The sequence below is a fragment of the Lygodium microphyllum genome, chromosome 26 (genome assembly GCF_053477565.2).
Source record: "Lygodium microphyllum isolate KBCC chromosome 26, Lygodium_microphyllum_v1.1.10, whole genome shotgun sequence".
NCBI classification, from domain to species: domain Eukaryota; kingdom Viridiplantae; phylum Streptophyta; class Polypodiopsida; order Schizaeales; family Lygodiaceae; genus Lygodium; species Lygodium microphyllum.
Window position 1 is genome coordinate 93,126,308 of NC_141160.1, and position 13,744 is coordinate 93,140,051.

The window sequence follows — 13,744 nt, forward strand, 5'->3', positions numbered from 1 at the left end:
CATCTTAGCTCTCTCTCTCTCTCTCTCTCTCTCTCTCTCTCTCTCTCTCTCTCTCTCTCTCTCTCTCTCTCTCTCTCTCTCTCTCTCTCTCTCTCTCTCTCCCCCCCAAAACTTTCAAGCACACTAAATTAGTCCAAAATATGCACTAATGGGTATAAAATGTCTCTCTTTGAACTTGTTTATCATGTATCTTATGTTGGGGTTTAAGTTTCTAAACACATTATCAAACTTTGAAACCTAAGATTGAATATATAAGTTGAGATATATCTATCCATGTGAAAGAGTGCAAGGACTTGAACACTTCTGTTTGCAATATAAATTACTTCTAATTTTATGTCAATGCAAAGAGTTAGCATGACTAAACTAGTTGCAACATTATCGTCTCAATAGAATAAATAATGATATCAAGCATAATGAATGTAAATATTCAGTTTAATGGCATATCTAGTAGATATAGATGATTGTGCCCAAACTGCAATAACCAACTTCCAAATGGTAGTTAACTTCTCCAAAAGTGACAGCTATAATAGACCATGGTTGGTTTTGAAAAGAGAGATTATAGTATGAGAAGAAGCCTCAAAAAACAGCAATATCCCACAAGGTAACCGAGTCCAATACACCCACTGCCTGCAGGTGCTATGGAGGCCATTGTTGTATTTGGAAGCTTGCTCTTGCCCATCTCCAATCTCCTACAAATCTTGTGGTGGACTTGCCCTTGCATAATTAGGATAAATAACTAATCATTTGAGAGGGATCAAAATATCCAAAAGAACATATGTGGCCACAATAACCTTCATCGAATATCAGTCTCACTTTGCAATCAATCCCACTTTTGTGCTAGTTCAACCTCCAACATAGCCTGCCACTATTGTGATTGCCTTATTACTTTCCACATCTACATAACAATGCAATATGCCATGCTCCCCAAGAGATCTATGAGGAATTGTGGTTGACTCAGTGGTTTCTATTGTGCAATATGTCATGCTCCTGAAGAGATCTACGAGGAATTGTTGTTGCTAGCTTTCCCATTGCTATTGTTGCAGTTGTTCCCGCACCTAGCCTTGTTATCCATCATTAACATGACAATTATTTTTCTATATTGAAATTCGACCACTAAGAACACCTTCAATATCAGGGTGGAGGTTCTTATAGTTAACTTCTTCTATACAAAGAGGTAGTTTCAGAGCAGCAATGTGGATGGATTAGGCCAAGCAAGCTATAAGGGTTTTGCAATCAATGAATATCATCCTCTTTTATCACTATTGCAGCTCTCTCTCTCTCTCTCTCTCTCTCTCTCTCTCTCTCTCTCTCTCTCTCTCTCTCTCTCTCTCTCTCTCTCTCTCTCTCTCTCTCTCTCTCTCTCTCTCTCTCTCTCTCTCTCTCTCTCTCTCTCTCTCTCTCTCTCTCTCTCTCTCTCTCTAGCATAGATTCACTGTATGAGGTAGTGCACTATGAAAATCCATGGCTCCTTATTTTGATAAGAATATGTATAAATTCACCGCATTGAAGCAATACACAGATGTTTTGAATTTCATCATTGATATAGTGAAAATATGCCATATGAGGTAGCACTAGCATGTGATTGATTACCCATGTAGTTCTATTTCCTTGATCAACTAAGGATAGTTGCTTTTTAACCCCAATAAATGTTATAGAAATTACTATAAAAATGAGATGATTTTATATCCATTTACTTTTATGGATTTCCTTTATCTATTTGTCGCATGATTGCAGCTTGTTATGTGTGGGCCCACGGGTGACAATGGTCGCATTGTGCTTAATTTATAGATGGTAGGGAATTAATGTGTTAATATCATAGAATTTTTTTTGAAAATAAGATGATTTTATATTTATGGATTTTTAAAATCTATTTGCTAGACAATCCCAACTTGTTATGCATTGTGATTTGGTAGATAGATAACACGGAACTAATTTGTTTGTATTGTGGTGAGTAAATTATTAGGTGGAGTTGAGCAAATTAATTTTTTTGAGTTGAGTGCATCATAGCGCATGAGTTTTATTTTGGGCACTTCATCGGTGTAAGATTATTATATTTTGTAGGTGCTTCCTAGCACAAGGTTATTTTATGAGCACGTGCCCAAGTTATTATTACTTGGCTATATTTTTTTGTAAGAAAGCCTAAAAAGGCTAAAATATTATTTTTGATGAAAGATCCTAAAATAGGACTATAGTTTGATTTTTCTTGGCAAAACCATGATGTGAAAATGAGAAGAAAAGTAAAAGCATCAAAGAGATCCCGTATTTTGAATACAAAAGCTCATAAAAAATCTATAAATATATGCATGGGGGAGGTGCTCGCCCATGCATAGGGGGAGATTGTACCTAATCTTGGGTCATGCATATTTTCTCTATTGCAATTTGTGTTGTCTTCAATTTTCAATTAAAGATAAGGGACTATAAGAATGGTGATCATGGCAATTGAAGTCCATCTCTTGAATGCAACCTTCGCGATCTTGAGGTGATCTTATGTAGACAAACCTACATAAATTGTAAACTATGATACTGTATTTCTCAATGATGTTACAAAGAGGGCTAGAGGAGGGGGAAATACACTCCATATGAGAGTGGAACCTTGCATCCATTAGGGGAGATTTGCGGTCGTTTTTTGGTCTTGAAAGAAATTGAGGAGAGAGAAAGTGCTATGTAATTTATAAAAAAACATTATTTAAAAAATCACAATCCAAGGAAATGTTTCTCTTTTATACCTTGGTACTTTCATTGTCTATCATTTATTGACAAACGAACTTCGAAGGCATTGCATGCACTTGTCACCTTCAATGCCTTGTCGCCACTTAGAAATTTCCCTTCAATGACTCTCGTAAAATCTTCCCTCTTCATTTTCAAATTTTCATTCCAAGGGACTCTAAATTGCATCCATATTGCAAGCATGGATCACTTCTTAGTAACTTGATTGCAAGCATAAATGACAATAAACAATGTTTGTATAATCTCCATCTTAATTTGGAAGATGAGTATGAGCTTATTTGTAAAAGAAACAAGGTGTTTATTAATACACCAAATGCAATGCAGGCAACAAGATTAGAGGGTAGAAAGAATATCGATCTATGAATTAATAGTAGGTTGTATCCTGTGGATCTTGCAATAAGAAACACCTTTCCATTTCCTTTGTGTTCCCTATTGCTAATGTTTGTTGGAGACGGTTGTCAAGGGATTCTACCTTATACACATAGAATCTAACATGCCATTTAAACATTTTCTAGCTAGAGAACCAATGGTTATGCTAAGAAAGAAATGCAATGAGGAAACAATTCGAGGAGAGCCAAGGAAAAATAAGGAGTTTTAAAACCCAATTATGTACAGTGCCAGATGGAAGGAAACGACACTCGAGTTGCATGAAAAATAGAGAAGTCTAAAAAATATTGAGACACTCAAGCCTACAAGTAGATATTGTAGGAGAAGAATAACAACAATATGGTGAAAATCGGTCACTTACCCTAAACTAGTTGTATTCTTCTATTCTATTTTGAGAGAATCAAGTATGAAGTTAGTGCTCGTTCTATAAATGCATTATGAATCCATACTCATATACATGTTACTATCACTGTTATAACTGATCGTGCCATTTTTCATCTGGACAAAGCAATGAGGAATGTGGAAGAAGCATTGCAAGTCCATAATAAGATCATTCCTCCCAAAGTTGTAAGGAACATGTTGTGACCAAGAAGGCCGCGAAACAATGTGTTGAAAAGTTCGTACGAAGATCTTGCTTGGACAAAGAGGACATTCAAAGCACTCTGGACAAAGCTACATTCACTTTTTCAAAGTTGTCAAATAGACATTCAAGAAGAAAATGGTCGAGGGGTTCTTACTTCCAAACCCATCTTTTTAGGTCAACAAATAAGACGCAACATCAAATTGGGAGTCTTAGAAGTCCCTAGTGAGCCCTTTCACATCATAGATAACTATCCTAGAAAGAAGAGAGCGCTAAAGTATGACAATTATAGCAACATATTCTTTGACTTGAGGACTTTGTAGAGAGTTATGATTAGGTTTTATAGGCTAGAGTATACAATAGCAAATGGGGTTTCCATTTTTGTTATCAAGATACATGAAACTGAGATTGTGAAGGGTAAGAAAATGAAGAGAGGTTCTATCACCGTGACGAATAGGGCTCTTTAACTATGTAATGAGGGGGATGAAGGCATAGAAGGCTCAATGCACTTCAGCATGCAATCAGAGTAAGACATTTCATAGTTGGGAGCATTTCAAGTTGACATGGAAGATTTTAACATGTTGTGCTAGGTGTTTTAACAAACTTTTATAATTGAGGTGATAAGTGTGCTCAACGAGCAGGGAAGGAACTAATCATTGAAAGAATTCAACAATATAAACTGGAGTGGTACATGTGGCTACAAATTTAGAGACACTATAATACATATATAATGTATAAAAAGGTGCTATTGCTAAGAGTCCTTGCATTTTTACTACATGGCCATGACTAAGGAGTGCAATGCTACTAGTTGAAATAAAGCACCTAATAGACATACCCAAGACCCAAACTTTTAAGCTGTTTTAGATATCCCTTTAACAAAAGTCCACATGTACATGTTGCATGTCTTGTGTAGAATAGTCGACAAATTTATGCACCTCCACATTGGATTTGCATAAATATTGTAACCCCAAAAGGCTAGGGATGATGCTATTAGAACTATATGAGAAGGTTCTACTAGACATTGGTCTCCACGAGGGCAATGTTATGATCAAGGAAAATCCTTAGAGATCCAAAAATGGGAATAATGTTTGTAGAAAACTCTTAAGAGGTGGAGTTAAGGCGAGAAGGCTTTTGGGCTTTCATGGCAAGCTTAGAAAAATAAAATCCATGAAAGGTTCATCTCCCATTCATAATAACCAAAATGGAAAGCACTACACAATGCAATCAAAGACCACATGAATAATGGAAGAGCAATGAATAGGAAGGTCGAAGTTTGGAAGGCATTGGATATAGTGTTCATGTATTGTGATAAAACACCTTAGTCCAAGGAGAATCTGCAAAGCCCTTAACAAATTCAAAACCTGCATGAATGATACCCCTTGGAGCTAACAATCTTTCACACTATATGGTAATGAACTTCACATTTGGTTTTTATGCCTTGAACTTACTATTTAGCTCTTAAATAACCCTATATTTTTTCTTATACACAACATATTATTTATAGCCATGGTCCTTGGTTTGTGAAGTAGCATGGGAGTTTGCTGATTTGGTCCACCCAAGGAATGAAGAAGTCTTATTACCAAGCAAGAACTACATACCTTAGATATATAAGACAAGGTGGTAGAGCACAAAACGAAATAGTATATTGGAAGTTTTTTAGTGGTTTTACAAATTAAATTGGCATAAAACGAGATTAGCAGAAGTAAATAGGACATGCCAAAGCTCACACATAGCTCCTGCATTATAAATATCAAAACAAAAGAGACGAGAAGCATATAATAACTCATATGCTATTGAAAAGTTTTTACAATGTCTAGCCTTTAGGAAGAGACAAGGCTAGAGATGAGGCTCCAAGGGCAAATAATCAAAGCTTTTATTCTTGGCTATGTAAGCTTGAGGAGGACAGTTTCATATTCTTTGCTGACATTTCAACATCTTCATCATTCTCATCCTTTGAAGTTGGTAGCTATATAAGTGGTGTGGACACTATTAGAGTAATAACTCGGTATGAATCCTATCTTTTATTCGCTCGTAAAAGTTCCAAATTTCACAGTTCCTCGACCCCTGCTACAATGGTATGAGTAGCATATGATATGTAGTAAAGATCACTTAAAGATTGGCATCCAAACCTAATATCAAACACCCACAATGCAAATCACTTTTCAATCAAAATTACTTTCTTTGCATCCAAAAATGGAGAGGCTTGTATTGTTTTAAGAATACTCATTGTGAAAAATTATAATCTATAATGATAAACATATTATACATCATTTATTCAAATTAATACAATCTTTCTCTACAATACATTGTGAGACATAGTATTTTCACATACATACCTTTGTATGAACCAATTTGCCAATGTATTGTCAAAGAGCCGCATCTTTTTTGTGCCATGTTGACTTGGAGCTACTATAGTAGAAGCTGATGCCCTTGAGCCCCATACTCGTATAAGGAAGTTATTGATGCAGACTAGGACTTGGTTGCAAAGATGCATTCTTAGAAAAGAAAACCAAGAAGTATGGTTGATTGAGAATAGGGAGAGCACAAACCAAATACTAGTTGATTTTCATTTCTTTCAAGCAAACATGACATCCACAACGGGATTGTGCCACTCCCATCCTCTTACACTGCTAATACCTTACATACTTTCCCATGTTAGCTAGATCAATCCCTTCAATTATTGTAACTCTTTCTTCTTCAATAGGCCATTGTCGCCACTCATAAGCATTGGCGTTTGCTTCAATACTTTTAAGGATCTTCTTACCCACTATAAACTTTGCATCTTTGACTACAAAGTTAGCCAAGAGATGTAGTTCTATCTTGTCCATTTCCCACCATGAGTTAGCCTCACCAAATTGCACTAAGGTAGTGAGACTATAATCCTCACGGATGTCTAGTGAATTCAATATATCAATCAACAAAAAATAGTCTCAGTTATCCAACATCGTAAATGTAGGTAGACACAAGATAGTCAAGTTTCCTCCCTCACATGGATCAACCGATTGTACATTCTCTAGGTCGTTAGGGAAAACTAGCTTGATCAAAACTTTGTAGAGCAACCTTTGCTCTCTCTTCCTCTACATCAAAGGATATCATCTCATCTGCCTCTTCAACCTCTCTAATAGTAATGATAGACTATATTCTATCATCCTCATCATGCAATACTTTTGAAGTTCCTTCTAAGTCATTCTTATCCCCTATGAGATACAAATAACAAAGGAATGCAAGGAAAGATTATAGAATATGATATCTCTTTGAGTGGAGTGTCTGTGAGAAGTGAGCTTTTTGAGTGAGTTTTTTTAGGCAACTTCTATTTCTTATTCCACATAGTCCACTTATTATTCTTCTACTCCTCAGCATATATCAACCACCACTACTGCTCCTCCACTCTCACCGCCATCTCCACCACCACCACCACTACCATCGCCACCACTATTGCCTCCACTGCCCTTGCCATTACCACTTCCACCACCGCCGCCGCCGCCGCTTCCACCATCACTATTCCCACCCATGTTTCTCCCCCAATGTTAAGTACCTCAAGTACAAGTCTCTTTCTCTCTCCCACCAATTATTCTCTCTTTATTTTTCTCGTCCTTGTCTATCTATCTATCTATCTCTCTCCCAGTCCCAGTAGTAATTTCTCCCCCCCCCTCTCTCTCTCTCTCTCTCTCTCTCTCTCTCTCTCTCTCTCTCTCTCTCTCTCTCTCTCTCTCTCTCTCTCTCTCAATTAGCAACTTCCCACTTTCTCCCTTTTACTCTGACCCTCTCTCTCTTTTGCTCTGTCTCTCTCTTTGTGTCCCACACACACACACACAGCAAATTCTCTCTTTTTCCTCCTCTTACACATACACACGCACAGACTCTCTCTCTCACTCTCTCACGCACACAAACTCTCTCTCTCTCTCTCTCTCTCTCTCTCTCTCTCACACACACACACACACACACACACACACACACACACACACACACACATTTGCTTAGCCTTTGACACAAATCCACATCATGCATATGTTTTTCACAATCCTCCTAAATTTGCAAGGATTGAGAGTTTGCATGAGATTCATTGTCTTAGACACTTTTAGTAGTTAACATTAGGGCGATAAGAATATTACATTGTTACTCCCACATGCATGCATACATTCACATACCTCTCTCTTTTATGTGCATGATTTGCAATTACATCCAATATATCATCACTTCCATTGTCCACACATAAGTGAAAATACATCGCACATGTTTTCGCTACATTCAATTGAGTATTATTGTGTGAACTTACTACAAGAGGATACAATATCAAATAGCTTGTTACACTTACTGCAAAAACGCGCAATATCTATTGTTTTTTAAATTGTTCAAATAATTGATATCGGGACAAAAATATTACCTCATTGTTACTCAATTCACTGTGCACATATCCATTCACATGCGCACATGCATCTACACTCCACCCTTCCCTAGATATTTTGCACGCGCTTTATTTACACATCATCTTATAGTACTTTAATTGAGTGAAGGCCTATACACAATCTCCTTCACTTGCACATTCCTTTCTCTTTCTCCTATTCTCTCTCATCCTCATTTCATTGTACTTGAAAATCAACACAATCAAATAATTATGAAAGTACATATTCATTATGCACATCAAATATCAATCAAGTTCCATTGTTGGAGGTTGGAATGGATGATCCCTAATAATGTCCAAGACTAGACTATGGAAGCACGCTAGGGAAGCATGTGCTCCAAGAGGATATTGGCCATGGGGTTTTCCTCGAATGGAGGTGGGCATATAAAGACTTTGGGTGGGTTTCTCTGCATCTTCTGTATGCTATCATCCACAAATAGTATGGTTGTTGGAATGAAGTGCGGCCAATCAATGTCATCAAAATATTTCAAGAAAAGGGTCTTTGTGTAACTCCTTCCGAAAGAAGTGGTTGTGAGAATTGCTTTGCAATTATTAGTATGACAAAAAAGAGTACCACATTACATTCAAATATTGTACAAGATTGTGTAAACATGTTACTTTTGCTCTTAGAAATCTTCCATCTTCGACAAGGAGGTACACAGACATGTAATTTGTCTATTGGAATTTTGCACTACTGATGCAAAAGGTCATCACATGCTACATTTCAATCTACAATAGTATCCCCTTATTTTGTGTATGTTTGCAAAAAAGAGTTCCAAAACGTCCTATCATGTTGCATGCCACCTATTTTATGCGGTATTCATATAAGGGATTAGAAATCTACTAAATATCTACAAAACATCTCTGCAGTAGATTAACAACATTGGATCTCATAATGATCTTTCACTGGGGATCCTAATGTATCTCACACCCATTCATTCGTAGTAATGTTGTCTTTTGTGAATTTTAGAGGGATAATTCCATTGTAAGTGACGTCTAATTGTATGTACGCTAGCATATATATCACATGTATGTGCATTTAAAGCATGAAATTCTAATTTGAGCAATTACACTCATTGAATGGGTCCAGCAAGGTTCATACATAAACAATAGCCAGCATGACCATATTATGACTTTAAAACTCTCACCTCTCTACCTCTAATGACAAAAACAAGTGTCTTGCAATGAACAACTTGTGCCATGCATAAGGCCCAACACTTTTGCCTTGACTCTATTCGTTGGTGTCCATCCCCCACAACCTACTCGAGATGAGCTCTACCATGGAGTGCGTTGTGGCAAGGAAAAGTAACATCCATGTGTCCTTGAGGACACGATGAGCCAGATGCATGGCATCGACTGACTGTGCCTTACTACGAGAGTTCCATGATGGAATTCCATCCCCCAATCCATGCACGGCACTATCTTTGAGGAGACGAGAACCACCATGATATCACATGGAAAAGTAACATCCATGTGTCCTTGAGGACATGATGAGCCACATGCATGGCATCAACTGATTGCACCTTAGTACGGGAGTTCCATGATGGAATTCCATCCCCCAATCCATGCAAGGCACTATCTTTGAGGAGACGAGAACCACCATGATATCACATGCTATGTTTGTGGTTTCTTTGTCAACCTCGACCTTCTTGTGCTGGTTGACCTTCTTTAGCACCTCTGCCAATTGGAAGAATACCTCACTTGGCTAATCGCTTCATAATGCATTTCGTGTCTTGAATGGGTCATAGAGAATAGTACACCACTCCACCTTCACCATCATAGCCACATGGAAGATAGTGTCTTGTAAAGGGTCGTCCACACGACTTTCAGTATGGATCTCTACACATTGACCTTACAATTAGCAACATATTCTTCTTTTTCAATGTTACTATAGATAATATTCTTAAGGCACATTTGTTTACCTATGTGTGTGGCTAGCACATCCTCCACTATTGTAGCTGCATGGGAGATAGTGTCTTGCAAGGGAACTTCCACATGACTTTTAGTATGGCCCTCTACACATTGACCTCACAATTAGCAACATATTTTTCTTTCAGTGTTACTATAGATAGTATTTTTGAGGCATGTTGGTTCACCTATGTCTGTGGCTAGCACATCCTCCACCATTGTAGGTTCATAATCTTGAATTGCATCCATCCATCCCTTCCTCCCTCCACCCCCTCTCTCTCTCTCTCTCTCTCTCTCTTTCTCTATCTCATATCTAGCATCCACATCCACATACACACACTCACACACATGCTCTGTGTGTGTGTGTGTGTGATTGTGTGTGTGTGTGTGTGTGTGTGCACATTAACCTCACAAAATTAGTAACATATTCTTCTTTTAGAATGTTACTATAAATAGTATTCACGAGGCACTTTGGTTCACTTATGTTTGTGGCTAGCACATCATCCACCATTGTAGGTTCATAACCTTTAATTGTATCTATCCCTTGCTCCCCCCTCTCTTTCTCATATCTAGCACACACACACACACACACACACACACACACACACACACACACACACACACACACACACACACACACACACTCACTCACTCACTCACTCACTCACTCACTCACTCACTCACTCTCTCTCTCTCTCTCTCTCTCTCTCTCTCTCTCTCTCTCTCTCTCTCTCTCTCTCTCTCTCTCTCTCTCTCTCTCTCTCTCTCTCTCTCTCTCTCTCTCTCTCTCTCATATATGACATCCACCCCCACACTTAGTCTTTCACCATCACTTTCCATTCATGGAGACTATGCATCCCATAAATATTATAAAAGGCCATGCATACGATGTTTAGTATTCCATGCATGTAGGTTCAAACACATGGTCTATGCAGCACACATTGAGAGTGGTCGAGGTTGAAATATCGTCTTTTAAAGTTAAAGCAATGTTGTGCATACACATTTTTCCGTGGTAGTGTATTTTCAGGGCAAGCTACTTGTTGACAATGATAGTAGGTGCTTTATATTCAAAATGTCAATGACTAGGCCAGCCTTAGGGGTAGACTTGGTGAATCGTATGCAAATGAATGGCACTAGGGACCTATGCAATAGTTAGACATGCTTCGACCATGTATATTGTATTAATGATTGGACCACCGTGGCAACACATGTGTATGACCCAAGGTAGTTTCTTTTACATGATTTTACCATCACAACACAAACTTAACCAATGTGGTTATCCTTAAACTTCAATTTCTATATTGTGTTTCTGTAGTGTACAATAGTTGATGGCTCTGGCAATATGCGAGATGAAGGAAAAGGATATAGATGCACAAGCACTTTTTTGGACAAAATTGAATGAAGTGATGGAGAAATGTAGCCACTGAAGCACTGATTTTTGAGGATTCATGGCATATGAGGCAACCACCAACTTGAGGGCCATCTGCATAGTTTTCAACAATGGTCCAAACAACACAATGCAAGGAAGGGAGATATCCTACTTATCTCATTGGGAACAAAGTCTCCAAATACACACATTGTAGTATGTGCACAATAGTTTTCAAGACGAGCATAAGCATTTGTATTACATGTGGAGGTATGCAACCATGAAAGATGATGCAACAATGCAATACCGATTCATTCAAGCTTGATGGGCCTTAGGGAAAGTTGCTGATCGCAATATTCCACCAATGGATTGTTAGCTTAGTTTGTGGCATATTAGATATCCAAGTTGGATGCAACACTTTCACATGATAAGTCTAATCTGTAAGAGTACAATATGATGTGTGATACAAATGTTTTCTCATGCTCCATACCCTCTAGTGCTGGTATATTGTCAAGGTGGTAGAGAACATTGCTCGTATACCAACCACAAACCTAGCAGAGCTAATGCATGCAAGTTGGTTGGTCAGGGAGGGATCCAAAGGATTTATTAGCTTGTATGATACAAAGCATGAAATGACATGCATTCATTGGTGAAGAGTTTGAGTCAACTATAACAATGAATGAGCCCCACATCTCAAGCAACAGCAAGAACGGTTGAGGAGATGGCAACAAGAACTAAAATGTATGAATGCCTCAATTTTAGAGGGGACAATGTGACTATAGCGATGAAATGAAAGGTTAATGGAAAAGTGGGGTTAGAGAAGTCCAACATGTAATTGCTAGGATTTCATGGACCATGCAGCCGAAGGAAAAGGATATTTGGCATGCAAGCACCTATACTATGTGTATCTTCAAGTGTTTGAAATAGATGCAAATGTAAACATGTTTATATAGTGACCCATGCTTACGGAAGAAAACTTGCACCTCATGTTTGGAAGCAAAATAACTTTTGTAGCACTACCTATACTGTGAATAGCAAAGCAACACCGATGCTACTTCTTAGCAAAACCACATTTTATTTTGTTGAGAAAATATTGTCATACAATTCACTTGGTTAGCTTGTGTCAAAATTTTTGTCAAGCTTTTTGTGGCCTTCTCTCTCTTAGTTTGTCAAGCAAAAGCACTATTGCCAAAAGTTAAAGCAATATCAATATACATTTGGATTGCTTGTATGAATTTTATTGTATCGAATTCATTTGGGGGGGGGGGAGGAGAGGGAGCTATCAATCTATTGCAATTAAAGTTATAACAATCCGATGTGGTTACACCAGTGATCACATTATGATAACTAGAGAGAGAGAGAGAGAGAGAGAGAGAGAGAGAGAGAGAGAGAGAGAGAGAGAGAGAGAGAGAGTCCAACATGGAGAGAGAGAGAGAGAAGTATTTATGATTAAAGAGGATTGCTTATTACGGTGCACGTCATAATATGAGAGACAAAGATAGAGACAGTGAGAGTTTGAGATGGAGAAAGAGAAGTCTTTATGATCAAAGAGGATTGCTTGTTACAACACGTCCTAATCCGATGTGAGACATTATTATACAATGTGGACTGATTGCATGCGTAGAGAGAGAGAGAGAGAGAGAGAGAGAGAGAGAGAGAGAGAGTGTGTGTGTGTGTGTGTGTGTGTGTGTATTCTTTGCATAACACAAAGAGAGAGAGAATGTAGAGATAGATAGATAGATAGATAGACAGACAGACAGACAAACATATAGATAGATAGAGAGAGAGAGAGAGAGAGAGAGAGAGAGAGAGAGAGAGAGAGAGAGAGAGAGAGAGAATGTAGAAAGAGAGGGAATATACACATAGAGAAGGAAATTTGAGAAACTGAGAATGAAAGATGAGAGAGAGAGAGAGAGGGAGAGAGTGAAGGTAGTGGTGGTGGCGGTGGTGGTGAGGGGCATAGAGAGAGAGAGAGAGAGAGAGAGAGAGAGAGAGAGAGAGAGTAAAGGTAGTGGTGGAGGTAGTAGTGGTGGTGGTAGTAGCAGTGGCGGTTGCAATGGTGGCGGTGGTGGTAATGGTAGTGGTGGAGGTATCTAGGAGTGGAATAAGTGGACTATGTGGAACAAGAAATGAAGGTTGCCCAAAAAAGCTCACTTCTCACCCTTCCCCCCTTGAGTGTATTGGTTAGTTCTTTGTGTTGTTGTATACATTGCTATGTATTTTATCCAATAGCACCCTAGCTAGCTTTCTCTTTACAACTTTATTGGTCTCAAAGTCATGAATGTGAACATATTTGTTTGCCTTTATGGTCACTATGCCACTTGAAGTTATTCTTTGATATTCCTCTATCTAGACATTCAACATATTCTTACAA